Source organism: Labeo rohita, chromosome 18 (genome assembly GCF_022985175.1).
Source record: "Labeo rohita strain BAU-BD-2019 chromosome 18, IGBB_LRoh.1.0, whole genome shotgun sequence".
Lineage (NCBI taxonomy): Eukaryota > Metazoa > Chordata > Actinopteri > Cypriniformes > Cyprinidae > Labeo > Labeo rohita.
The window spans coordinates 18,160,707-18,187,025 of record NC_066886.1 but is presented as its reverse complement, the minus strand read 5'-3'; the positions used below and the strand labels follow the sequence as shown (position 1 = coordinate 18,187,025).

The 26,319-nt window shown below is 34.1% G+C and overlaps 1 protein-coding gene across 3 annotated transcripts in view; it reads left to right on the top strand.

The window, feature by feature from the left end:
• The window catches only part of sipa1l3 (signal-induced proliferation-associated 1 like 3), a 104,479-nt gene that overhangs the window by 20,209 nt on the left and 57,951 nt on the right, over positions 1 to 26,319 (top strand). For 2 of the 3 annotated variants that reach the window (XM_051134773.1, XM_051134771.1), the window contains exon 2: positions 17,545 to 17,642. The exons of the other annotated variant lie outside the window; for it this stretch is intronic. The gene's annotated coding sequence lies outside the window, so the exon portion shown is untranslated. The remainder of the gene's footprint in view (positions 1 to 17,544; positions 17,643 to 26,319) is intronic. 3 annotated transcript variants of the gene reach the window in all.

Here is a 26,319-nt window from a genome sequence, read left to right as displayed (position 1 = left end):
AATATAACACTGTGTCCTCATGTTACCGCTGTGCGGCGTGAGAAAGGGACGTTTGCTGTAGACCCCAGCCAGAAGCAATTAAACTGTTTATAAAGCATTAACTGAAGTATTCGTTTTAGCCTCGCTATTTATTATGTGAAACAAACACACTAATGTGCACAGTGTCCACTTAAATACTCTTTTAGAAGATTTGAAAACCATATAACGTTTTGAGTAACGACGGACATTGGATAAGAATTAAACACAGGAAGTTGAGCTCACTCTCTGGACTGGCCTTTGCGCCTCAGTAGGCTTGTCGTCTGGAGTGGCCTCACACTGTGTACTAACTAGGTGCGACACACAAGTGTCAAGCGTCACATCTTCTCCATGTTAATCTGAGTTTTTATTCTAATCGCTACGGTTGGGATACATCAAGATGCACTCGAGGGTGGATTTGACCTTCAGCATTAATATGGTAGTCTATAAGAATTTAGTTCTGGCTCGTTTCCTGGTATGGAAGGTGCACTTTACATAAACCAATTAATTCCTTATAGTTGTAGTCCTTATAGTTGATATTCCGGTCTCATCCACATCCAGCTATTTTTAGCTGTACAAAACAGCTTGTTTTACTGCTTGATATTGCAAATAGGTGTGTCTTACCATATTATTGTAATGTGTTGTCTTAATTATGAACACACTGGTTTGTAGTGCAAACAGTTTTACTGTTTACTGCATGTTATTCTTCTCATTATTTCCCTACAGCAGCTAATGAACAGAAGTCTCACCCATTCTTACTTCCACATTGAAGAATAAGCTGGATAGAAATAGTTTTTCCCAGTGTTCTTTTGATAGAAATTGAAAGTGCAAAAGACATTTGAAATAGAAATCTTTTACACCATTTTAAATGTCTTTACTGTCACTTTTGATCAATTTAATGTGTCCTTGACAAATAAAAGTTAGGGGTGGGGGAAAAAATAGATTCACATTTGAATCACATTTCAGTCTTCTAGCGATTCGCACTGATTCACAAATTTAAAAATTCGATTTTCTAGTTAAAGGAGAAGTCCACTTCCAGAATGACAATTCACAAATAATTTACTCACCCCCTTGTCATCAAAGATGTTCATGTCTTTCTGTCTTCAGTCGTGAAGAAATTATGGTTTTTGAGGAGAACGTTTCAGGATTTTTCTCCATATAATGGATTTCATTGGTGCCCTGATTTTGAACTTCCAAAATGTAGTTTAAATGCAGCTTCAAAGGGCTCTAAACGATCCCAGGTCTTATCTAACGAAACGATCGGTCATTTTTTTTGGAAAATACAATTTTTTTATACCTCTTAAGCACAAAAGCTCATGCAGCACAGGCTCTGTGATGCGCGTTCACAACGCTACGTACTGTTGAATCAAGTTGTAAGGTCATGTGAAACGTAGTTGGAACTACAGACCCAGTGTTTACAAAGCGAACACGCAAAGGCTAAGAAAGTGCAAGTAAGTTTGTAAATGCCGTTTAGAAACAAAAAGGTACAACGATGTCCTCCTCTTAAGTTGTAGGAGAAAATAAGATGGAGTTTTTCACCATACTCAGTACACAGACGATGACTACGTGATTCGTAGTAGTGATGGGAAGTTCAGATCATTTTACTGACTCTGACCTTTGAGTCTTGTTCAGCAAAATGAACAAATCTTTTTTCTATTAAAATGTTACGTGTTACTTCCCTAACACATCTACTGCTTACACAAACGTTGATCACACTACAAACAAGCCAAAACTATAATGCTATAAGAAACAGAAAAGATTAATTCATTGTTTACATGGGTCTTTAGTTTAGCTCACCTCACCCGTAAGATGAACAAACAACTCAAAAAACCCAAAGACTTGAAACAGGTGAACTAATTCCAGTACAGAACCTAATAGGATGTTGCGCATGCGCGACTGAACAAATCACTCCCCGAGACGACTCGTTCTTCCAGTCACATTGAAGATTCATTCAAAATGAAAGAATCGTTCAAGAACGACCCATTACTAATTCGTAGCGTCGTGGATGTGCATCCCAGAGCCTGTGCTACACGAGCTTTTGTGCTTAATTAGACACGTTTTTATTTTTCGGAAAAAATGACTGATCGTTTCGCTAGATAAGACCCTTTTCCTCAGCTGGGATCGTTTAGAGCCCTTTGAATTTGCATTTAAACTGCATTTTGGAAGTTCAAATTCGGGGCACCAACGAAGTCCATTATATGGAGAAAAATCCTGAAATGCTTTCCTCGAAAACTATAATTTCTTTACGACTGAAGACAGACGGACATAAACATCTTGGATGACAAGGGGGTGTGTAAATTATTTGAAAATTGTTGTTCTGGAAGTGGACTTCTTCTTTAAGTGTGTGATATACCTACCAGATCTCATGACAAAAACATACCTGTCGGAACATTTTCGCAAGACACGAAATGCATACCAATAAGTACATATCACTGCAGTTTCCAACAGAAATGAACACTAGTGGCAGTAAAACAGCGAGCACTTGTAATCGTTTTTGTACACATTTATGATTACAGCTCCATATGTTTCGCTTTTCGGACATAAGGTTGCTCGGTAGCTCAGCCGGCGTGGAATTGGATTTAGAATGCGGAATCCTTGGGTACGAATCCTATGAAAAACATGACTCACGATGAAAGCTGAAAGATTAGAGATCGAAAAAACAAGCTAAAACGGCATGCTTGCGATTGCGCTTTTACGTCAAATTCACTTCGGGTAGGTTTAGGTGTAGCGCAAATGGGACATTATTTTAAAAAGTCACAGAGCATTAGTTAACTAATAGCGCCACTTAATGGACATTTCAAGTCAGAACTGTGGTGACGCATACAAAAACCAACATCACATAAAACGTACCATATGTACGTTCATCTGTTCCAAGGAAAATACACTCATTTAGCGCCACTCAGTGGACATTTCACATTGAATATATCACGGAACATACATGGCAGTAAGTATTTTGCATCTTGTGGAAAAAGTTCCCATAGGTGTGTTTTCGCCATGAGATCAGGTTGTGATACAGTAATGCCTTAGACGATGTTATCTCATGCCCCTCATGAGTTCAGCACCTCACAGTGTCATAAGCATGTCAGAGTACACAAAAAAATTCCAGTTTTCCATCATTTTTTTCCACAATGATAGCAACTCTCCTCTTAGTGTTTCCAGTATTGTGCCGACACACAAGTCATTACTATGGCAACCAAATACATACCGATTTTCAAAATGATAAGGTGTATAGTAAGTCCTGAAGATTAGATTTTAAAATTTGGTACAGTTTTTTTAATCTTCACCTCGCTAAACTTAAACATTTTAGTCATAAATGGGATTGCGGCGTTGTTGATTATAGGTTCTTGTTTAGCCAGAGACTGAGAGAAAACAAAAGAGAGGGGAAGAGGAACCATTCCAGCTGCCTAGTTAAAACCACAACACCTGGGATCAAGGAAGTGAGCGAGCATGTGTGGGTTTGTGTGTGGGACCCATACGCCGTGATGTTTCTGACCCCAGCCGCCTTATAAAAGGGCCTTTGATGCAGAGGCAGGCCTGCTTTAGCATGGCAGAGCTTTAGGTGTGTGTGTGTGTGTGTGTGTGTGATTAGGAGGTAGAGGGTGTACTTTAACCCATTTAGTACTGGGCGTTTGCCAGATTTAGTAGCTTAGTCGACTAATCCTCTTCCGCCTGCCCTTTTCTTACCAACAAGTGTCCATACTTGCGTCTTTGTGTGCGTGTGTTTGTATACTTGTGTTTTTGTGAGCAGAAGAGGGGATCTGAGAGTGTTGGGAACTGTGTTTTACCTCCATTGATTGTTTCCTTGCTGTAAAACATGTTGACGGGTTCCCTGATGGGATTTGAAACAGACCTGTAAGTTTAACCAGACAGCAGCTGACTCAGCTCTCGTAATGCGGTGTCCCCCGTATTCTCTCTTTTTTGCTCCATCGCTCCCTCACTGCTGGAGTTTTGGAGCTACTGAGGGAACTTCCATGTTATTCTTAGCCACATTAAGTGCTTGTGCAGGCCAGGTTACATTTAAAACAACAGTTTTATCAATAAAAACAGCTAAAGATGGTATTTTCATGGGTTGCAGATTCTCATAATTTAATATTCTGAATGTAAAAGAAGGGAAAATGAGGATGCACAGTTAAATATTGAATGACAACTAATTTAAAAAAATCACCTATAATTGATATGGTATTGCTATACAGTAAGTTGTGCATCTCTATCCATATTTTTTTATTGTTTAAAAATCTTTATCCAATACTGTATTTTGGCACAGTTCAGCTGTCACTTGTAAATGTGGATAATGATGACAATAATACACCACCATTCAAAATTTTGATGCAAGGTTTTTTTTTTTTTTTAATCCAAAGATACGTTAAATTGATAATTGATACATTTCAAATAAATGTTCTTTTTAACATTCTATTCATCAAATAATTCTGTTTTCAACATTGAGAATGATTAGAAATGTTTTTGAGTACCAAACCAGCATATTAAAATGATTTCTGAATGATCATGTGACTCTAAAGACTGAAGTTCTGGCTGCTGAATTCATTTTTGAATGGCTACAGGAAATTCAGCTTTGCATTACAATAATAAATTCCTTTTTTTTATAAAACGGAATATAATGTATTATTTCATATATTTATTAGTAAATATATGTTCCTTTATAGGTAAATATATGAATAAATACATTAAAATATGCTAATTAAAAAGATAAATTGTAGGGTTCGACATATTTGTGTTTGTCAGGGCAGATGCGATACTGATTATTACAGATTAAGTAGACCGATATCCGATATTTTAACCCGTTATATATGTCCGGTGTAAAAATGAAAATGAATGTCAAAATTAATAATAACAATGACTCTGACAAAAACTTGTTTTAAATGTTTTCCGCAAATTGGTTTTGAAAATGACCTACCGATAACTATAAAAATGTTTGATATCGGCACTGATAATCTGCCGACCCCTATTGAATTATATTTATTATTTTTTGTTCATTTATAGGTTAATAGGTTAATTTATTAATAAATATATTAAAATATGCTAATTAAAAAAGTTAAATTGTACTGATCGACCAATATGTGTTTTTCAGGGCCGATGTCAGTACCGATTATTACAGATCAAGTAGACCGATAACCGATATTTTGAACCAATATATATGTCTGGTCTAAAAATGAAAATTAATTTCAAAATTATGAGTAACAAGAACTCTGACAAAACTTTCTTTTATTACATTTAAATGATTTTATCAGCAAATCGGTTTTAAAAAATGACAGACTGATAACCATAAAAATGATTAATATATTATTAATTATTACCGATTATTACAGATCAAGTAAAACGATATTATGAGCCAATATATGCCTGGTGTGAAAATTAAAATTAATGTGAAAATTAAATTTATTAAATTTTAAATTATTTTATCGGCAAATCAGTTTTGAAAATGACATACCGATAACCATAAAAATGCTTAATATTGGCGTTGGTAATCAGTCGACCCCTATTAAATTATATTTAATAATAAATATATGTTTTAATGTATAGGTAAATAGGTGAATTTATTAATAAATATATTAAAATATGCTAATTAAAAAGGTTAAGTTGTAGGGGGTCATCCAGTATGTGATTTTCAGGGCCAATGCTGACACCGATTATTACAGATCAAGTAGACCTTTAAAATTAATGTCAAAATTAATAGTATCAAGGGCTCTGACAAAAACTTTCTCTAAATAATTTTAAAGCATTTTATCGGCATATCGGTTTTGAAAATGACATACCAATAACCATAAGAATGCTTCATATCGGCGCCGATAATCGGTCGAACCTTATTAAATTATATTTATTAATAAATATGTGTTCATTTATAGGTTAATAGGTGAATTTATCAATAAAAATATTAAAATGTGCTAATGAAAAAAAGTTAAATTGTAGGGGTCAACCGATTTTTCAGGGCCAATACTGATTATTACATATCAAGTAGACCGATAACCAATATTTTCAACTAATATATATGTCAGGTGAAAAAATGAAAATTAATGTAAAAATGAAGAATTAACGAGTGCTCTGACAAAAAACTTTCTTTAAATGCTTTTTAAATATTTATCGGCAAATTGGTTTTGAAATTGACATAACGATGACCATAAAAATGCTTAATATCGGCGCTAATAATCGGTCGACCCCTATTAAATTGTAATAATTCTTTACTGTTTTTACTGTATTTTTCATCAAATAAGTGCAGCACAATAGACTTTCAGAACATTAAAAAAATCTTACAGATACCTAATTTTTGTAATAATATTTGCACCCCTTTCATAAACTGCTTTCTGTTTGCTTATAATAATGTAGCCTACTTTGCTGACTTTTTTTTTTTTGCATTTAATTACCCTGCAAGAAAGTCCATATGCTATGCTAGTGACGCCCACCATCCCCACTGTTCTTCACAGTACTGTGTGTTATACTATACTTTAACCATGATTAAGAGAACTAATGTAGTGTTGTGTTTTTTAATCTCATTCCATCTGAACTTTAATGGCAGCACTGCATTTGAAGTGGTCTGGCGTGTTTGCGTGTGCATGTGTTCCAGTCTCGCTTGGCTCGCTGAAGGCTGGGTGCTTTCTGTCTGAGCCGGGACTCTGTCACGTTGCCTTACGGCTCAGCACTATATAAAAACCGGGTCAAACAACTCTGCTCCGCAGCTCTTCCTCTCCCTCCCCGTCCTTCCTCTTTCTCCTCCACCACCAGGGCAAAATGTCTGTGAATAATCTGCAGAGATTTATAATTAACCACAGATGAATTTAGCACAGAAATCAGAAGGAAAAAACGTGTTGGCTTAAAAGAGGCCATTTTTCTCCCTATTGCATGAAGGAATAATATCCATATTAAAGGAACTGTGCACTTGGAAATTAAAATTATCATTGTGTACTTATGACTTTCTTTTTTCCCTGGGAGATTTTGAAGAGCGCTGTGAATATTTTTTCCCAATGAAATTGTGATGAATTGCAGCTCTGAAGCTTCAAAAGAAGTTTAAGATGAAGATTGTCAATGAATACTGGGGTAATTTCTGGTCTCTTTCTCACATAAACCTTCATATAACTTTAGAAGACTATCTTGTTGGCACCTTTTGAAGCTTGCGTGCTTTAGCCGTCATTCATTATAATTGCATCGAAAAGAGCCGCCATAACAATACTCAAAGTGTCGTTTTTGTGATGCACAGAAGAAAGTAAATCAAGTAGGTTTGGAACCTGAGTGGAATTTGTTTGGTGACTATTTCTTTAAACTGAACTGTAAATACATTTCAGTTGTGTTGAACTTTCCACATTTAGCTCATGTTTGTGTCTAGTTATGGTTGGTACTTTGTTGTGGCTGCTCATGATATCACCATTGATTGTTACAGATCTGACAACTGACTCATGCACACAACAGAGTGACCCTGTCAAACATTGAACACCGTGATTGAGTATCAGATGACTGCAGTGTTCATTTCTAACATTATTACAGCTGTTTATAAACACTGCTCTGAAAGCTTCTGTATGTTTTAACAAGATATGCCGGTCATTATATGTAGCAAGTGTTATTTTACTATGATTTATGTAGAATTTACTAATATTTTAAATATATTTATTTTTAAATAAATTTGTGATTTTTTTTTTTTTTTTTTTTTTTTTTTTGTAAATAAATAATAATAATAATAGTTCACCCAATTTGCTGAATTTACTCACCCTAAGGCCATCCAAGATGCAGATGAGTTTGTTTCCTAATCTAAAAAGATTTGGAGAAATTTAGCTAGCTCCACCAGTGAATGGGTGCCGTCAGAACGAGAGTCTACGCTGCTGATTAAAACAGTCAAAATAATCCACAAGTGAACTAATAATGTCTTTCCAGTGTTATCCTTTAACATCAAAATCCACTAACATATTTGTTTAAATCTGATCTGAACAGTTTTCACTTGTAAACTGCTTGATCTGTGCATATTTCTCTCCTGATTACGACAAAATGACTTTTTCATGGGAGAAAGCAATGTTATGGATAGAGGACTTGTATTTAAGCAATTGTTTAATGTTAAAAAAATGTGAATTATTGTGATTTTTTTTTTATCTTCTGTTTGAACTTTATTTTTGCCGGTACCCATTCACTGCAAAGGATCCATTGGCGAGCAAGTGATGTTAAAGGAATAGTTCACCCAAAAAATGAAAATTCTGTCATTAATTACTCATCCTCATGTCATTTCAAACCTATAAAACCTTCGTTCATCTTTGGAACATGCAATTAGATATTGAAAAGTGTCATTTTATGCCACCAAGTAGGCTCTTCCCACAAAAAACGTCACTACTAGGCGCGTTTCCACTACAGATTTGTGCAAAAACTATGGATAAAACATGCTATTATTACTCTACTTTTCAAGCATAAATTTGATTTAAACATAATATTCACATATGTAGTTCATAGGGGACATATTGTAATAGCCCTGCAGTTACAGCATGAAATACTATTTAAACCTATAACATTTGTGACCTTGGACCACAAAACCGGTCATAAGGGTAACTTTTTTGAAATTGAGATTTATACATGATCTGAAAACTGAGAAATAAGCTTTCCATTGAAGTATGGCTTGTTAGGACAGGACAATATTTGGCCAAGTTTGAAAATCAGGAATCTGTGTGCAAAAAAAAAAAAAATCTGAAAATCGCCTTTAAAGTTGTCCAAATTAAGTTCTTAGCAATGCATATTACTAATCAAAAATTAAGTTTTGATATACTTACGGTAGGAAATTGACAAAATATCTTCCTGGAATGTGATCTTTATTTAATAACCTAATGATTTTTGGCACAAAAGAAAAATCAATCATTTTGACCCATATTTTTGGCTTTAAGACTTGTTTTGTGGTCCAGGGTCACATTTTATTTATCATTTACCTATTTTATCTCACAATTTAGAGATAACTGACTATTTTTCCTCGCTAATGCAGGTTTATATCTCCTAGTTTGGACTTTATAACTCAGTTTAACTCAAAAAATAGCAAGATAGCGAGAATATAAACTCATGATTCTGAGCTAAGGGGAAAAGAGAACAATGAGATCATTTTTCTTATCTGAAATGTGAGATATAATCTCAAAATTATGAGAATAAAGCCATTATTATGAAACATCAACTTAAATATTATATATAAATATTAATAAGTTGATATTAAATATTTAATATCAACTTATTAACTTTTTTATTCTTTAATTCCATGGCTTCCATAGACTGCTGCTTGAAAAGTGGCATTTTATGCCACCAAGTAGGCTCTGCCCACAAAAAACATCACTACTAGGCTCGTTTCCATTACAGATTTGTGCAAAACTTCAGTGATACTTATAAATATCGATAAAAAAATTATTGCGAAATGACGGCGTTTCCATTTACTGATGTTATGCGACCAAAACGTGATAAGTCATGGCGATGGATTTTAGTGGGATTTTGATGGATTTCAGCTCCAGTGGCCACGCCGGAGCCATGACGCACCGCAGACGCGTGTAGTGTAAAATGTCTAAGCATTATTGACAGGTTTTTGCAAAATTGACGCGTTTCCATTAGGCGTATTTTCAGTTTGCAATTTCAGTGCAATTTGAAGGGTAATGGAAACGCAGCTACTGTTTGCAAACATGAAATTGGTCTACAGACAGAAATCCAACTACCACGTTCAAGACCCAGAAAGGTAGTAAGGACATCGTGAAAATGACAAAATCATTCACATGGGTCTGGGCCCCCGAGTTTGTGTCAAGGACCGGACCTCGCAGCCCCGTCTGTGTCTGTTTCTGTAGGTGCACACAGCAGCTGGCATGGTGCTGGGCAACACGGTAAGGGCAGGGCTAGGCAGACCGGTTGCCATCTGGGCTCACTGCTGCACGGCAGCCCTTACATATGAGCCACTGTCCTCCAAGCCTCAAAGAGAGCCAGAAGAACCAGGGTCCAGAGGTCACAAGAGGACAGGGAGATGACGTAACTGAACTTCACAGACAGGATGCCAACCTGAAGCACTATAATGCAGCCTAGATTAACACAACAAAGCAGTACCGTAAAAGCTCTTACCTTCTCGCATTTAGGCCGGAAATGCTGAAAACAGCAGAGTGGCGAGGGCGGGGGTCTGCGTTAGCATGTCGGTGTGTTCTGTGTTGTTAAAAGCTCAGATGAAGATGCATTCTGCCAGGATTCTGCCTGCTCGCATTCATTGTTTGTTTTTGTGAGTGTCTGGCTTCAGACAATAAATGCCCCAAGAATCTGGAGCATGTGCGGACAGATGAGGGACTTGAGAAAGCACATTGTCGCCATTTTGTCTCCCCCTGACCAAAGCTGAATGAACCAGTTTTCATTTACAGTTATGGCTCTTGTTCATTTGCAGAGGGTAGATTAAGATGATTGCATGTCTGGGGGTTTCGTTTACTGCGCGTAACGTTCGCGGTATTTTCATCTCAACATATGAGTACGTGAACACATGATACATAATCTCTAGAACTGCTCTGTTTATGAAAATTTTACAGTTTCTTTTGAGAAAAACTCAAAAACTCATATTATATACAAAAAGAAACTTCACAGCAACCCGTCAAAAATAAAAGTTTGGTTTAACATATAGAAACTGTAACAGAAATATGTAATTATAGTACCACTACTACTACTAATAAAATTACTAAGCGTTATGTTCTAAGGAGTATTTCCCAGAAAAATTATTTAAAAGAATTTATATGCCAGAAAATTGTAAATACACAGCACAGTATTTCTGTGGGGAAAATGGATCAATAAATAAATAACATGAAGTAATAAAATAAAAACTTATATATAAAATCAGTTAATTAGAGATGCGTTTGATTATTAAATTTTAATGAAATCATGGAAAATGCAGAATTAATGGAAAATGCAAAGTTGGGTTTAAAAAAAACTAATTTTGAGGGGAAAAAACATATTAGGGCTTTAAAAATTGTATTTTTGTTCAACTTTTTTATAAATTTCTGTTAAATTGTGCGAGTTTCATGATTTCATTAATTAGACATTTCTTTTTGATTAATATATATATTTTTTTATTTAACCATTAAAACAGTGTTGAAAAATGAATACGAAAAAAAAGGAAAAATAACTTTTGAGGGGTAAAAAACATTTCATAGCGCCCTAAAAATGTCATTTTTGTAAAGCTTTTAATAAATCGCTGTTAAACTGTGCAAGTTTCATGATTTCAATTAATTAGACATTTTCTTTTTGTTTACATTTCTTTATTTTACCATTAAAACAGAGTATAGAAAAATGAATTCAAAAAAAGAAAAAAACTATTTTGAGGGTGAAAATGTATTTCATAGGGCCTTAAAAATGTAATTTATCTTCAACTTTTAATAAATTGCTGTTATATTGTGCAAGTTTCATGATTTCAATTAATTAGACATTTTTTTTGATATTTTTTTTTTTTTCATTTGACAGTCTAGAAAAATAAAATTACAAAAAAAAAATTTTGAGGGAAAAAAATTTTATAGGGCCATAAAAAGTCATTTTTGTTAAACTTTTAATAAATTGCTCTTATTTGTGCAAGTTTCATGATTTCAATTAATTAGACATGATTTTTGATATGAATATTTTGTAATTTAACTTAAAAGAGTTAAAAAAATAAAAAATAAAAAAACTGATTCATAAGGCCCTACAAAAAGCCAGTTCACATACATATACTGTGCATTAAAAGTAGGCTTTGCTGGTGATGAAAATTGGGGCAGTCTATTACATCAATAATGTTTGTGCATCTTTCTAAATTTATTACAGTACAGTTGGGACATCTTCATTTTATCACTGTAAATGTCATTTTCAATTTGACAAATGAAAACGAAACAATGAGAGACGCTTGAGTGATTGTGAACCTTGGTGTTCACTCAGCTGATTGAATGACAGTAGTAGTAAATATGTGGAAAGACATGGTTTTTTCCTTTGTTAGCTAATGTTCAATCTGGAAGATTTACACCCACATGCACATCATCATGACATACACAGCTTCTAATGCTCTATTGCTTTTATGCTTTCTTCCTTACTTTCAAAATGACAGGCTGGAAATTAACGGGACTTTTTGTAAACTCAGTAGCATTGGCTGGCTTGCTGGGGAAGCAGACAGTTGGTTCTGCTTTCCAGTACCTCTCTCCTCAGCTTTAATTGTTTGCAGGAGCTATAGTTCATTACAGTGCTAACTGCAAACCAGCAAACTGCTAACAGCTTTGGCCAAGGCCACCCAGTGGGCTTACAGCTCCCCTTTTTCCCACTCTGTCCATCTGGCTCCAAAAAAGGAGTAGAGATTGAGTGGGAGTTAGATTACAACATATCTCAAAGGGATGCGGAGCCCCGTAAACGTACGCCGTTGAAATTGACTGCTGACCGAGTGGGTTTGCTCAATGATAAACGCCTCAACGCTCACATCTGTCCCTCTGGATGTGCATTTAAATCTGAGGGAGGACTAAAATATTGGTCCTTTGCGATTATGAACGCAGAATTGGTTTAATATGGATCGCTAATACACTATTTACTGTTTTGTCTTTGGTTTCCTGTATATAGACATGTTGAGACTTGTACGGGGTTGTGGGTGGGGTGTAACATTTTGCTCGACATCACCTCAGACCACATCATTCACTTACCAGACAAATGTTTCTAAGATTGTATGTTTTGGCTGGGGAAATTTGCACATGCTGGTATTTTGTTGTCAGGGCAAACGTGACGCATCCAGAAGTCGGCTTCAGGAATGTGGCGTACGGGAGAGTGGGGATACACTCAGGAATCGCGGGAGGGTTGGCAGTCATTGGATTACAACACAAACACACGCAGGCCGGGAGGAGCCCTGGGCATGAATAATTCAGCCACTGTCGGTGATTATAGCGGCCCACTGCTGTTTCTGCCGTGTTACTGATCGCCATGCAGCGCCACGCCTGTGCGGTCACCCCGCATGAATACTGCAACACGTTTTGCTTATTACACCATATGAATACTAGAACACTATACGCTTGTTATACATTAGGAAAGGAGGAAAGGCTTGGAGGTCGTGTGTCGATTTTTCTTCCTGTGTGCTTGCTGACTGAGGTTTTGGGGGAGTGTGGCTTAGTGTACACTGATAAAATGGCTTAAAGAACAGTTATATTGGGTTGGTTTTGTGCCTGTGTGTGTTTTAGTAGAGTGATTTAGGGATTCATTAAAAATTGGGAGATTTAAACCAGGCGAAGTAGTCTGTAAGTAGTCTGGAGTATTTTAGTGCTGTAGTATACTCTTGAAATAGACTTTAATGTTTATTATATTCTTGATTCTGTTCAGCGTTAGCCTAAATATGCAGATGTAGAATAAGATAAATACAACTATATGAAGTGAAATGGTGTAGCACTACTGTATACTGCAGTGTCAATAGTATTTTTTTTTAAATAGTACGCTACTCATGTGCTATACTCATATGCTCACCACGGCTCCATTTATGTGATCCTAAATTCAGTAAAAACTCTAAAATATTGTTATTACAATTTAAAATCTGTTTGCTATTTGAATGTATTTTAGAATTGTGTTTATTCCTATGATGGCAAAGCTGAATTTTCTAGTCTTTAGTGTAACATGATCCTTCAATGTTGCTTCTTAATATTTTTGTGGAAGCTGTAATACGTGATACTTTTAAAGGATTCTTTGATGAATAAGAGTTAAAAAAAACATTTGAAATGGAAATATTGAAACATTATAAATGTTTTTATCTTACTGACCACCAACAATTCTGACTTTTTCTCGCTAGTGTTTTTGGCAAAGTTTTTAATCTCACAATTCAGACTTTTTTCTCATAAATGCAGGTTTTTATCACAAATATGAGTTTATATCTTGCAATTCTGACTTTTTTCACACGATTCTGACTTTTTTTTCACAAATGCAAGTTTTTATCTTGCAGTTCTGACTATTTTTCGCAAATAGGAGTAAATATCTTGCAATTCTGACTTTTTTCACATGATTCTGACTTTTTCTCACAAATGCAAGTTTTTATATTGCAGATCTGACTATTTTTCACAAATATGAGTTTATATCTTGCAATTCTGACTTTTTTCACATGATTCTGACTTTTTCTCACAAATGGAAGTTTTTGTATTGCAGATCTGACTATTTTTCACAAATATGAGTTTATATCTTGCAATTCTGACTTTTTTCACATGATTCTGACTTTTTCTCACAAATGCAAGTTTTTATATTGCAGATCTGACTATTTTTCACAAATATGAGTTTATATCTTGCAATTCTGACTTTTTTCACATGATTCTGACTTTTTCTCACAAATGGAAGTTTTTATATTGCAGATCTGACTATTTTTCACAAATATGAGTTTATATCTTGCAATTCTGACTTTTTTCATGATTCTGACTTTTTTTCTCACAAATGCAAGTTTTTATCTTGCAGTTCTAGGTATTTTTTTTACAAATATGAGTTTATATATTTTTTCATGCAATTTTGACTCTTTTTTTCTCACAAATGCGATTTTATATCTTGCAATGCTGACATTTTTTTCACAAATATGAGTTTATATTTTGCAATTCTGACCTTTTTCACATGATTCTGACTTTTTTCTCACAAATGTGAGTTTTTATATGTTTTTATATGTTTTCTATTTGAATGTATTTTAAAATTGTATTTATTCCTATGATAGCAAAGCTAAATTTTCAGTAGCCATCACTCTAGTCTTTGATTCTTCAGTGTTGCTTCTTAATATTTTTATGGAAACTGTAATATGTGATGCATTTAAAGGATTCTTTGATAAATATAAAGTTAAAAAGACCAGCATTATTTTAAATCGCAATATTGAAACATTTTAAACGTTTTTATCGTAACTTTTGATCAGTTTCATGCATTCTTGCTGAAAAAAGTATTTAGTTCTTTAAAAAAATCTTACTGACCCCAAACAATTCTGACTTTCTGGCAATTGCGAATTTATATCTTGCAATATAGACTTATTTTTTGCTAATGTGAGTTTTTATCTCATTATTCTGACTGTTGTTCACAAATATGAGTTTATATCTTGCAATTCTGACCTTTTTCATGCAATTCTGACTTTTTTCTCACTAACGCAAGTTTTTATCTTGCAATTTTGACAATTTTTTTTGCAAATATGAGTTTATATCTTGCAATTCTGACCTTTTTCATACAAATGTGAGTTTTTATATACTATTATTTTAATGTATTTTAAAATAGTGTTTGTTCCTATGATGGCAAAGCTGAATTTTCTATTCTTTAGTGTAACATGATTCTTCAATGTTGCTACTTAATATGTTTGTGGAAACTGTAATATGTGATACTTTTAAAGGATTCTTTGGTAAATATAAAGTTTAAAAGACCAGCATTATTTGAAATATAAATATTGAAACGTTATAACTGTTTTTTATCGTAACTTTTGATCAATTTATGCATTCTTGCTGAACTGCTCAACAATTGAAAAGTAGTTAATGCAATGATACATGTTTCTATTATTGCATAAAAATAAACACAATAATACGCCACATTGAAATCCTCACTATGTAACATGACCTCATAACACTAGTTACTAGTTATTATCTGCATTTTTAATCCAATTTTGTGACTATTTTCATTCTGATCAAACAATGAGTCAAAAACGGTGTTGAAAATCATGACTAATGTTTACTGGTTCATTTGTAACACTGGAAATGTCATGTCAGCTGTATTGCATTATGGGATTCTGTATTCCATGCGGTGTGGATCTGCACTGCACATTTTGGCAAATATAGGTCATGTTGATATTCCGGTTGAAACTTTGCATGCTGTGCACATATTCGTACTATATGCTGCAGTAATAGTGTAAAAAGTAGGATGATATTCTGAACAGAGCCACATATTGTAGTCTTTGATTCTCTGCTTCAGATGTTGGCCTCTTCTTAGCTACAGGCAAACATTCTTCTCAAACAGAATTTGGGAAAAAAGATGAAAATAACATTTCTGAACTTGTTAACTTTGAGTTACAAAGTTATGGAAGCCCGTTTCTGCCACTGAATAAAAAATAAAAAAGGTGATTGTGACTTTTTATCACACAATTCTGACTTTTTTTTTTTTTCAGAATTGCATGATACAAACTTACAGTTCTGACCTTTTTTCTCAAAATTGTGATATATATATACTTGAGATATAAACTCGCATTTGCAAGTTATAAAGTCAGAACTGCATGATATAAACTCACGATTCTGACTTTTTTTCTTGCAATTGCGAGTTTATACCTTGCAATTCTGACTTTTTTCTTGCAATTGCAAGTTTATATCTTGCAAATCTGACTTTTTTCGCAAATGTGAGTTGCCTTTTTCATGTGATTTTGACATTCTCATAAATGTGTTTTTCTGCGCAATTCTGACTTTTCACGTAATCCTTTTTTTCACAAATGCGAAGTTTTATCTCGTAATTCTGACTTTTTCCGCTAATGTGTGTTTATATCTCACAATTCTGACTTTCTTCACAAATGCAAGTTCATAACTTGCAATTCTGACTTTTTTCTTGCAATTGTGATTTTTTTTTTTTCACAACTGCGAGTTTATATCTCGCAGTTCTGACTTTCTCATGCAATTCTGACTTTTTTTCAAAATTGTGAGGTATAAACTTGCAATTGCAAGTTATAAAGTGCAATTTTGATTGGCAAAAAAAACTTTATTCTCAGAATTGTAAATTTATATCTTGCAATTCTGACTTAACTTGCAATTGCAAGTTATAAAGTCAGAATTGTATGATATAAACTTACAATTCTGACTTTTTTCTCAGAATTGCATGATATAAACTCATAATTTTCAGAAATAAAGTTTGAATTGCTAGTAAAAACTTGCGATTCTGACTTTTTCCTTGCGAATGCGAGTTTGTATCTTGCAATTCTGATTTTTTTTACGCCGTTGTGATTTTTTTATTTTTTTTTCAGACAAATGCGAGTGTCTCGCAATTCTGACTGTTTTCCCAAATATGAGTTTATATCATAGCAATTCTGACTTTTTCATGCGATTCTGACTTTTTGTCACAATGTTTTTCTTGCAATTCAGACTTTTTTCACAAATGTGAGTTTTTATCATGCAATGCTGATTTTTTTTTTTTTTTTTTTCCAAAATCATGAGATATAAACTCGCAATTGCAAGCTATGAAGTACAATTTTGATGGAGAAAAAAGACTGTATTCTCAGAACTGTAAATTTATATCTTGCAGTTCTGATTTAATAATTCACAATTGCATGTTATAAAGTCAGAATTGCAAGATAAACTCACAAATGGAAAAAAGTCAGAATCGAGTTTATATCTCAAAATTGCAAATTTCTCAGATTTGCGACTTTATTTCTCAGGATTGTGAGTTTGTATCGTGCAATTCTGAGAAAAAATTTATTGTGAGGTGTAAACTCGCAATTGTGAGAAAATGGTCAGAATTGTGAGATTAAAGAGTCGCATTTACCTTTTTTTCAGTAGCAGAAACAACTTCTATACAACATTGTTTCGTTTCTCAGACACATTCCTGCTTATTTTCATCTGCCTTATTGTCTCTCTCTTGACCCAGGGTGGCATCTAGACTGCATCTGACAACACAAGCTGATCCTAACAACCACAAAACTGACAATGAGGGACTAAAAAATGGACATATAATGATCTTTGAAAGTAAGTAAGAAGATCATTAGTTTTCTCACTTGGTTCTGGTTTTCTTCAACATGTTTTATCTTCGTCCAGCTGTATAAATAATACGTATTTGACATCTTCAGAATTTAAAGAATAAATGTACAGCAGATGCTCAAAAGGTTATCTTGATTCCTTATTTATTAAGGCATGACTGACCTTTGTCTGGTGCTGTGTTTTTCCAGTCAAGGCCCTCACATTTTTGCAAATACATTTATTTAATAAGACTCTGCGATTTTTTTTAGCGAACTGATGTAATTGGTTTCTTTTGAATTTTTCAGTGAATGTTGGAGAAAAAGCAGTGTTAGATCTGAATGTTTGCTAGGAAACTATCACAAACAAGGCACCGACTCCCTTGGGCCCCGAACAGGGAACAGAGTGAAATTCCCTCTTCTAGTTAACATGGATCACAAAGCCCTCTCTCTCTCGTTTTCGTTCTCTCTCTCATTGTTAGTGGGTGTAACTCAGAGAAAGGCGTCGTTTCATTAGGACTAGAGTGGCAGCATTATCTCTATCATTGGGCTCCATCATCCTCAGTGCTGGCTTCTGCTTTATCTGGTTCTCATGACAGCTCTGAAAAGCCCTTTCCCACAAAAAGCCACTCAGATCTTTACAGCGGAGGGAAAGCGATCTGGGGCATCTTTGGAGAATGATCTGCTGGTGAAAGCACAAGAGCTCTGCAGACTCATTCAGAAATCTGCACGCATGCAGTAATACATGCAAAGATAGGCATTTTCAGACATGCAGATGCATTTGCATTCTCTCGCATTTTCTAAATTCACGCATGCAACGGAGTCTTTGTTTGAAAAGAGAGAGAGGAGCAGACAGAAGAGAAACTGTGTCAGAGACTCTTTTGTTCGACTACAGTAACCCTCCTCCCCCTTTCTGATGCCTCATGACCCATGCTATTGTGTGTTTGGTCATGTTGGTTAGTTGGTTGGGGTTAGAGAAGGTTCAGTTCTGTTAAATGGGTTCGGACCACATGCTAAGCTTTGTCTGACCCAGAAAATTTGCATATACACTTAATGTCTTTGCATTTTATATATCGTGCATTGTGGTGGCAACACATTTTTATGCAAAACAATTTGCAAAAGAAGTTAACTCAAGTATTTGGAAAATGTAGGTGTACATATTCTTTTTGAGTTAGATTCGTTAGATGGGAAGATGGGAGACAAGTGAACTTTTGTGCTCATTTCAATGAGTTATTGTTCAATTAACTGTATTGCATTCCTTCCGATCATAGCAGCCTAATTCATGAGTTATTAGATGAAGTTATTAATCTCAGCTTATCTGAAAGCATGGCCTCTCAGAGCTACATCTGTGTATGTTTAAAAGAGCGGGAACCATATGATGTGGATTTCAGCTGCAGAAACAAACATCCACATTAATCATGTAGCAGTTTTAATATCCAACAAAGTTAAAAAAAAAAAAATAGTGTTGACCAACACTAAATTCTGATTGGGTTTCAGTACATTTTGGTCTTATTTAGGCCAACTATGTTACTTTGAAGAATAATTAAATAATAGTTGTTGTTATTATTATTATTATTATTATTATATACAACAATATTATAATATTATTATTATTATTATTAATAATATAATAATAATAATAATAATAATAATAAGAAGAAGAATATTAATAATAACAATAATAATAATAATAATAGGAATAAACAATTATAAAACAATTCTGCCAGTAGTTAATGTTGGTCAGAAATGGCTGTTTGTTGGTGTTATTAACAATAATTGTTAGATAAAAGTTATTATTATTTTTTATTTATTGTTGTTGTTGTTGTTGTTGTTGTTGTTGTTGTTGTTGTTGTTGTTATTATTATTATTATTATTATTATTATTATTTAATATTGTTTAATAATAATATTATAATAATAACAACAATTCAGTATGACTAAAATATTACTATTATATGCAATAAAAATGTAATATAATAAAAAAAAAAAATAATAATAATCAATAATAGGAATAAACAATTATTCTGCCAGTGATGCACATAAATATTGTTCATAAGTGGCTGTTTATTAGTGTTATCAACAATAATTATTTAATGTTAATATTTTTTATGTTATTAATATTTAAATTAATTAATATTAATATACTTTTAATATTATGATTACTTTATTGTTTACAACAAAAACAACAACAACAACAATAATAATAATAACTGTCAGTGGTTTACTTAATGTATTGTTTGTAAAAGGCTGTTTATTAGTGTTATTAGCAATGGTTGTTTGATATAGTTTTTTTAAAATATTTTAATAAATATTCTAATAAATTAATTGTTATTATTAGTAATTCAATTATTTGATATTTAATAATAATAATAATAATAATAATATTTTATTATTATTGTTGTTGTTGTTGTTGTTGTTGTTGTTATTATTATGTGATAATAATGTCATATATTAAGATTTTTAATAATAATAATAATAATAATAATAATAATGATAATAATTCTGTCAGTGGTTTACTTAATGTACTGTTTGTAAATGGCTGTTTATTAGTGTTATTAACAATAATTATTCACTGTAGGTTTTATTATTTTTAGTCATCTTACTTAAATTATTATTATTGTTGTTATTATTATTATTATTATTTAATGTTGTTTATTATGTTATTATTGTTGTTATTATTATAGGTATAGTTTTAATAATATTATTATTGCAATAGTATTATTATTATTATTATTATTAATAATAATAATATAATGTTTCTCTGGCATATAATATTTAATGAGATATATTAATATATATATAATATTAATATTGTTATAAACAGCATAAAAGTTGGCTTTTAATGTTGTTAACTTTAATAATTATTACTATAATAATAATATTAATAACAACAACAACAACAATACCTCAATTAACATAATACTAGAAATAAAACATTCCTCTGCCAAGTAATATTTGACAAAAATGGAAGCTGTTTATTAATGCTGTTAATATTAACAATATTTATTAATTACAATAATTGTTAGCTTTTGCTTAAGACTTCTACTGTTGTATTTCAGTTGTTGCTGCAGTTGTTATTTTTGCAGCAGTCTGGGATGAAGCTTTAATTGAGACTTTTTAATCTATGATTGACCCAATGTTAATCCAAAGCGAGGGTTTTTTCTCCAACCAAAAACCAGAAGAAGAAGAGCTTTAGCATTCCCCAATGAAACTTCACTCTAGCCTGGCCTGCAAAGCCTCATCTGTCCCTCACCGGATGTTGTATGTCCTCATCACTAGGTCCATCAGTTCTTGTTAAGCTGTCTGCAGTGCGCTACAGTTACCGGTTATGTCTTCGGCCCCTCATGGCACAGCTCTCATCATACACATTCATTATGTGATGACACACTCAATCGTAGGGCAGCGTGAGTTGTCCCCCCAAATGGGCCTCTATGGACCCAGTGCTGTGTCTCCTTTAGCTAAATGTTAGTCACAGCATTTCCCTTTAGGGATCAGCTAAGTATCTATGTATCCGTCAGTCTATCATAACATTAATTAAGCCGGGTTAAACTAGACGCATGCCTGGACATGGTTATGATGCTTGCATGCTAATTTAATTCAGCATCTCGCAAGTCCCTCAATGTAAACTGTGATTCAGTCATGCTTTGTATTAGTGTTTCACGGACTGTGCTTCGGTAAATCTACAGCATGATTGGAAATGAAATTACATTTCACCTGAGTCTGGTTAGATAAATTAATAAGGGTTTTGAACAGTTTGTGGACAGCATTCTAAAACAGTATTCTTTTGGAATTACTGGATAGTACCTAGTGTTGACAGCTCAGTAATTGGACACAAGTGAACATATCCAGTACTTCCTGTGACCCCTTTTTTACACAGTAGTTATTGCGTGCCAACTAGAGTGCAGTCTGTCGTGTGTGTGCGCTTGTGCAAACGTGTATGTTCGCTCTCTTGGGAGAGGGATGTAGCTCTAGCAGCTGTGGAGATGTAATTCAGTCCTGTATGCTGTCATCATTATCAGGACCCCTGCGGTTATTGGCATAGCCTCAGAAGTTTGCCAACAGAGAGAATGAGAGAAGGGACTTAGTTTTGTGTATATATGTAACATTTAAAAAAATTAAAATAATATCAAGATATCAAGATATCAGAAATAGAAATAACAAGGGAAAATGTGTAAGGAAGTGAGTGGGGGACATGCAGAATTAAAGAGGAGATAAGTGTTGTTCTCTGGCTAAAGAGTTGGAGGCAGACAGCTGGAGGAAATGGCCTGAATCTCTGCATTCCTGCTCTGGGTCAAACATGAGTCTGAGAGACCCTGCCAGATCTCCAGTTCCTGGAGGATCGCTTTAAACAAAGGACAAATGTAATACATTGCTTTTTAAAACACCGTGGGGATGATGCACATCATACTTGGATCATTCAAAGAATGTCATTATGTGCAATTCAAAACCCTTGATAATCTCATTTTATATCATTATAGTGTAGTGGCCTCACTTAAGTGGCATTTAAAAATGTGTTAGGCGTGCCGTGTACACTACTGTTCAAAAGTTTGGGGTGAGTAAAATGAATATATTTATTCAGCAAGGATTCATTTAATCTGTAGTGACAACAAAGACATTTATAATGTTGCAAAAAAGTTCTATATCTAGGCCCGTATGATTTCCGTTATGCGGAAAATGGACGGCATCGCAGCATTCAGTCATAAAAACTGAATTTACTGTTTATTATTTTGCTAATTGAGTAATCAGACAATTATTCTGATGATTAATCGAGTAAATGGGTAATTATAGGGCCCCTATCGTTTCTGCTATCCGGAAAGCATGGACGGAATCACGTAATCCAGTCATGAAAATGGAATTTACTGTATACTGCGGAATGTCACAGAATTTGGCAAATTTGGGGTAAATCAAAAGTAGGTCAGTACTCACTTCAGTTGAAATGCGATATTGACTAGTATCTGTGAACCATCAGCAGTCTGTAACTAATTATTACTTTGCTAATTGAGTAATCGGACGATTATTCTGATGATTAATCGAGTAAATGGGTAATTATAGGGCCCTATAATTTCTGCTATCCAGAAAGCATGGACGGAACCACGGAATCCCATCGTAAAAATGGAATTTACTGTATAACGTGGAATGTCACTGAATTTGACAAATTTGGGATGAATAAATCAAAAGTAGGTCAGTACTCACTTAAATCGAAATGTGATATGGACTTGTGTCTGTGAACATTAAACAGCAAAAATAGTATTTAAATATGAATTCTGCATGTTTTGCATGTCCGTTTGAATGAATGGTGTAGGCGTGTAGTTTCACTACTCACTATAACACTAGGGCTGTCAGCAACGATTATTTTTGGTAATCGAGTGATCAGTCGATTATTCTGATGATTAATCGAGTATTTGAGTAATTATAGGGCCCTATAATTTATGCTGTGTGGAAAGCGTGGACAGAATCACAGAATCCAGTCATATAAATGGAATTTACTGTATAATGTGGAATGTCATGGAATTTTGCAAATTTGGGATGAATAAATCAAAAGTAGGTCAGTACTCACTTCAGTCGAAACGCGATATGGACTAGTGTCTCTGAACATTAAGCAGCAAAAATAGTATTTAAAAATGAATCCTGCATGTGTTGTGTCTTTCTGTGAATAAATGGTGTGGATGTGTGGTTGTACTACTCATTATAACACTAGGGCTGTCACTAATGATTATTTTGGTAATCGAGCAATTGGTTGATTATTCTGACGATTAATCGATTCATTGGGTAATTATAGGGCCCTATAATCAGTGAGTAATCAGTCAATTTTTCTAAAGATTAATTGAGTAATTGGGTAATTTTAGGGCTCTATAATTTCCGTGATGCAGAAAGTACAGACGGAATCGCAGAATCCAGTCGTAAAAACTGAATTTACAGTATAATGCATAATGTCACAGAATTTGGCAAATTTGGGATGAATAAATCAAAAGTAGGTCAGTACTCACTTCAATCGAAACGTGATATAGACTAGTGTCTGTGAACGTTAAACAGCAAAAATAATATTTATATATGAATCCTTCATATTTTGCATGTGTCTGTTTGAATGAATGGCAGAGACATGTGGTTTCACTACTCACTACAACACTAGGGCTGTAACTAATTATTACTTTGGTAATTGAGTAATCGGTCGATTATTCTGATGATTAATTGAGTAATGGGGTAATTATAGGGCCCTTTAATTAAAAAAAAAAAAGTAAATACACAACACAGTGTTTATAAGTGTAATCTTTGTTTAAATTTTAATAAATTGCTGTTAAATTGTGTAAGTTTCATGATCTCAATCGTTTAGATGTGCTTTTTGAATAATAGAATTTAATTTAACCATTATAGCAGTCTAAAAAAAATAAAACGGGAGAAAAAAAACAGAATCGAGAAAAATTGAAAAGGAAAAAACAAAATTTGGAAAAAAAAAAAAATCATAGGGCCTTATATCAAATAAATGCTGTGCTTTCAAACGTTCTGTTCATAAAAGCATCCAGGAAATTCAAATTTCCACATTGATTAATATTATTGATATGCAGCACTGGTGATATGAGCTCTGAAGAAACAGAGCTGTGCTGAAAATTCAGTTTTGCAGGAATAAATAGTTCTTAACCTACCAAGCTTAAAAGTTTTATTCTTTATATTCTCATGAAGAAGCCGTTTTAATGGCTACCTAAGCCTCAGCTTAGACTGTGACCCATGTTAAGCAGAAGTCTGGAAGAAAAAAGGGAAACTGCCAGGGATTATTATTAGTATCTCTTCACTTAGACTGGTTTGACATCTCCTCCTGTTGCATAATTTCGAGAATTTCTTGGAACTGAAGGAGAGTAATTAGTCATCAGGCGTAATAGATGGAAATTGCCTCTTTGGCAGCTCTCCTACTGATTGTCATTGAGAGATCTTTTTAAAGCAGTCGATGTGTGTGTAATGGCTAGTCTGTGCTCGAACAGTTTGGCTTTATGTAATCTCAAGGCTCTCAAGAGCTTTTTGACTGTGTTTTTAGGGAAGTACCATCAACACGTAAATCAAAAACCTGTTTAGCCCAACATGAGATATATACTGCTTTGACAACGATATGAGACGGCGAGAATGAATGTGCATGCCAACATCAGATGTGGCCTCACAAGACTGCCGTGATGAAGACACAATAATGTGTGTTTCTGTGTGTACATGCGGTATGATTCCAGCAGCGGTGTGGGCTTTATCATGGATCTGCGAACTTAGGCTTGGACTTAGAGAAGAGCGGAGGCTGGCTTGGGGTGTAAGAGATGAGATAATGCTGAGAGATTGATTCTCAGGAAACCATGAATAGCTCTTTGTTCTCTCTGTTAGTTTGAAGTGAAGTTTTTGTTTGTGCTTATTCTCAAGTTGTAAGTGAAATGAGATCTTGACTTGGCGGCATGCAAAGGCTGTTTTTATGTGTATGTTGTTGCAGTTACCGAAGAGGCCAGAGGCCGAAACCCTTCCATATGAAAGCAGAGGTCAAACTCTGAGCCCATGATGCTTTACTGTGCTCCTCTTCTCTGTCAACAGTCACTTTTTTTTGTACGTTTTGTCCGGTGATGCACTGAATTTCAGTAACTGAAAATATATTAATATTTTGGTCAAACATTCTGGTTTAGCAACTAACAATAAGCAAATGTAAAATTTTATTGAACAGTACTTTTTGTCAACTGTGTATCACATCTTAGAGGTAATAATAAATGTATTATTATTTTATATTTTTTAAGGAATATTTACCAGAATTTATTTATTAGAAAAATGTAAATACACAGCACAGTATTTATGAATAAATAAAATAGTACATTTTTATAAAATCAATTAATTAGAGATGCTTTTGATTATTAGCATTAAATGAAACTATTTAAATGATTGCAAGTAATTACATGCTTTTTATGAATATTGTTTTAATTTAATATTAAAACTGTCTAGAATAATTAAAACTGAAAAAACGGAATTTGGAAAAAAAAAAAGAATTTCTGTAAAAATAAAAATGTCATTATAATGCAGGGAGAGCAAAAGGCATGGCTCCTACCAACTTCCCTTGTGGTGCTTCCTTTGAATGTCAACCTGTATGTTTACACACAAGCGCTGCCATTTCTGTCAGTGTTTTAAAGGTTGCATGAAGGAAGTGAAATCCCCTCAGCCATCTGCAGTCTCCCCACAGAGCGCTTCAAATTTTCATTTAGCAGCGGATCTCCTTGGCTCTACTGTAATCTCACTGCTATTTGTCCAAATTGACGGAAATATCTCTCTATCCGTATCGCGCATCCCTCGGCCTCGTTCTCTGTGCCAGTGAAGGTTGTCAGCGAGCCCTCTGTTCTGTCACAGTTGCGTCTCAATGTCAGGATGTTGTGTTTCCACTGTCACCCTTCCAACCGTTGTAATTCTCAGCTGTCAGGACAAGTACAAGATGCTGAATTTGAAGTAAAAGTGGGAAACTGTCCTCAAGAGCTTCCCAGAGAGATTTTAATGTATTTGGGGCAGCAACCCAGAAGGAATCTGACACTACAACAAACTGAGAGGAGAACAGTTGAGCCGAGGAGACATTACATCATGCAGATTGTGCTTGCAGGCTGTTTCAGCGGAGGACTCTTTGAGAGGATCTGCTGTATGTGTACTTAGAGCCTCATTTACAGAAACCTTCGGAAGTCGGAGAGACTGAAA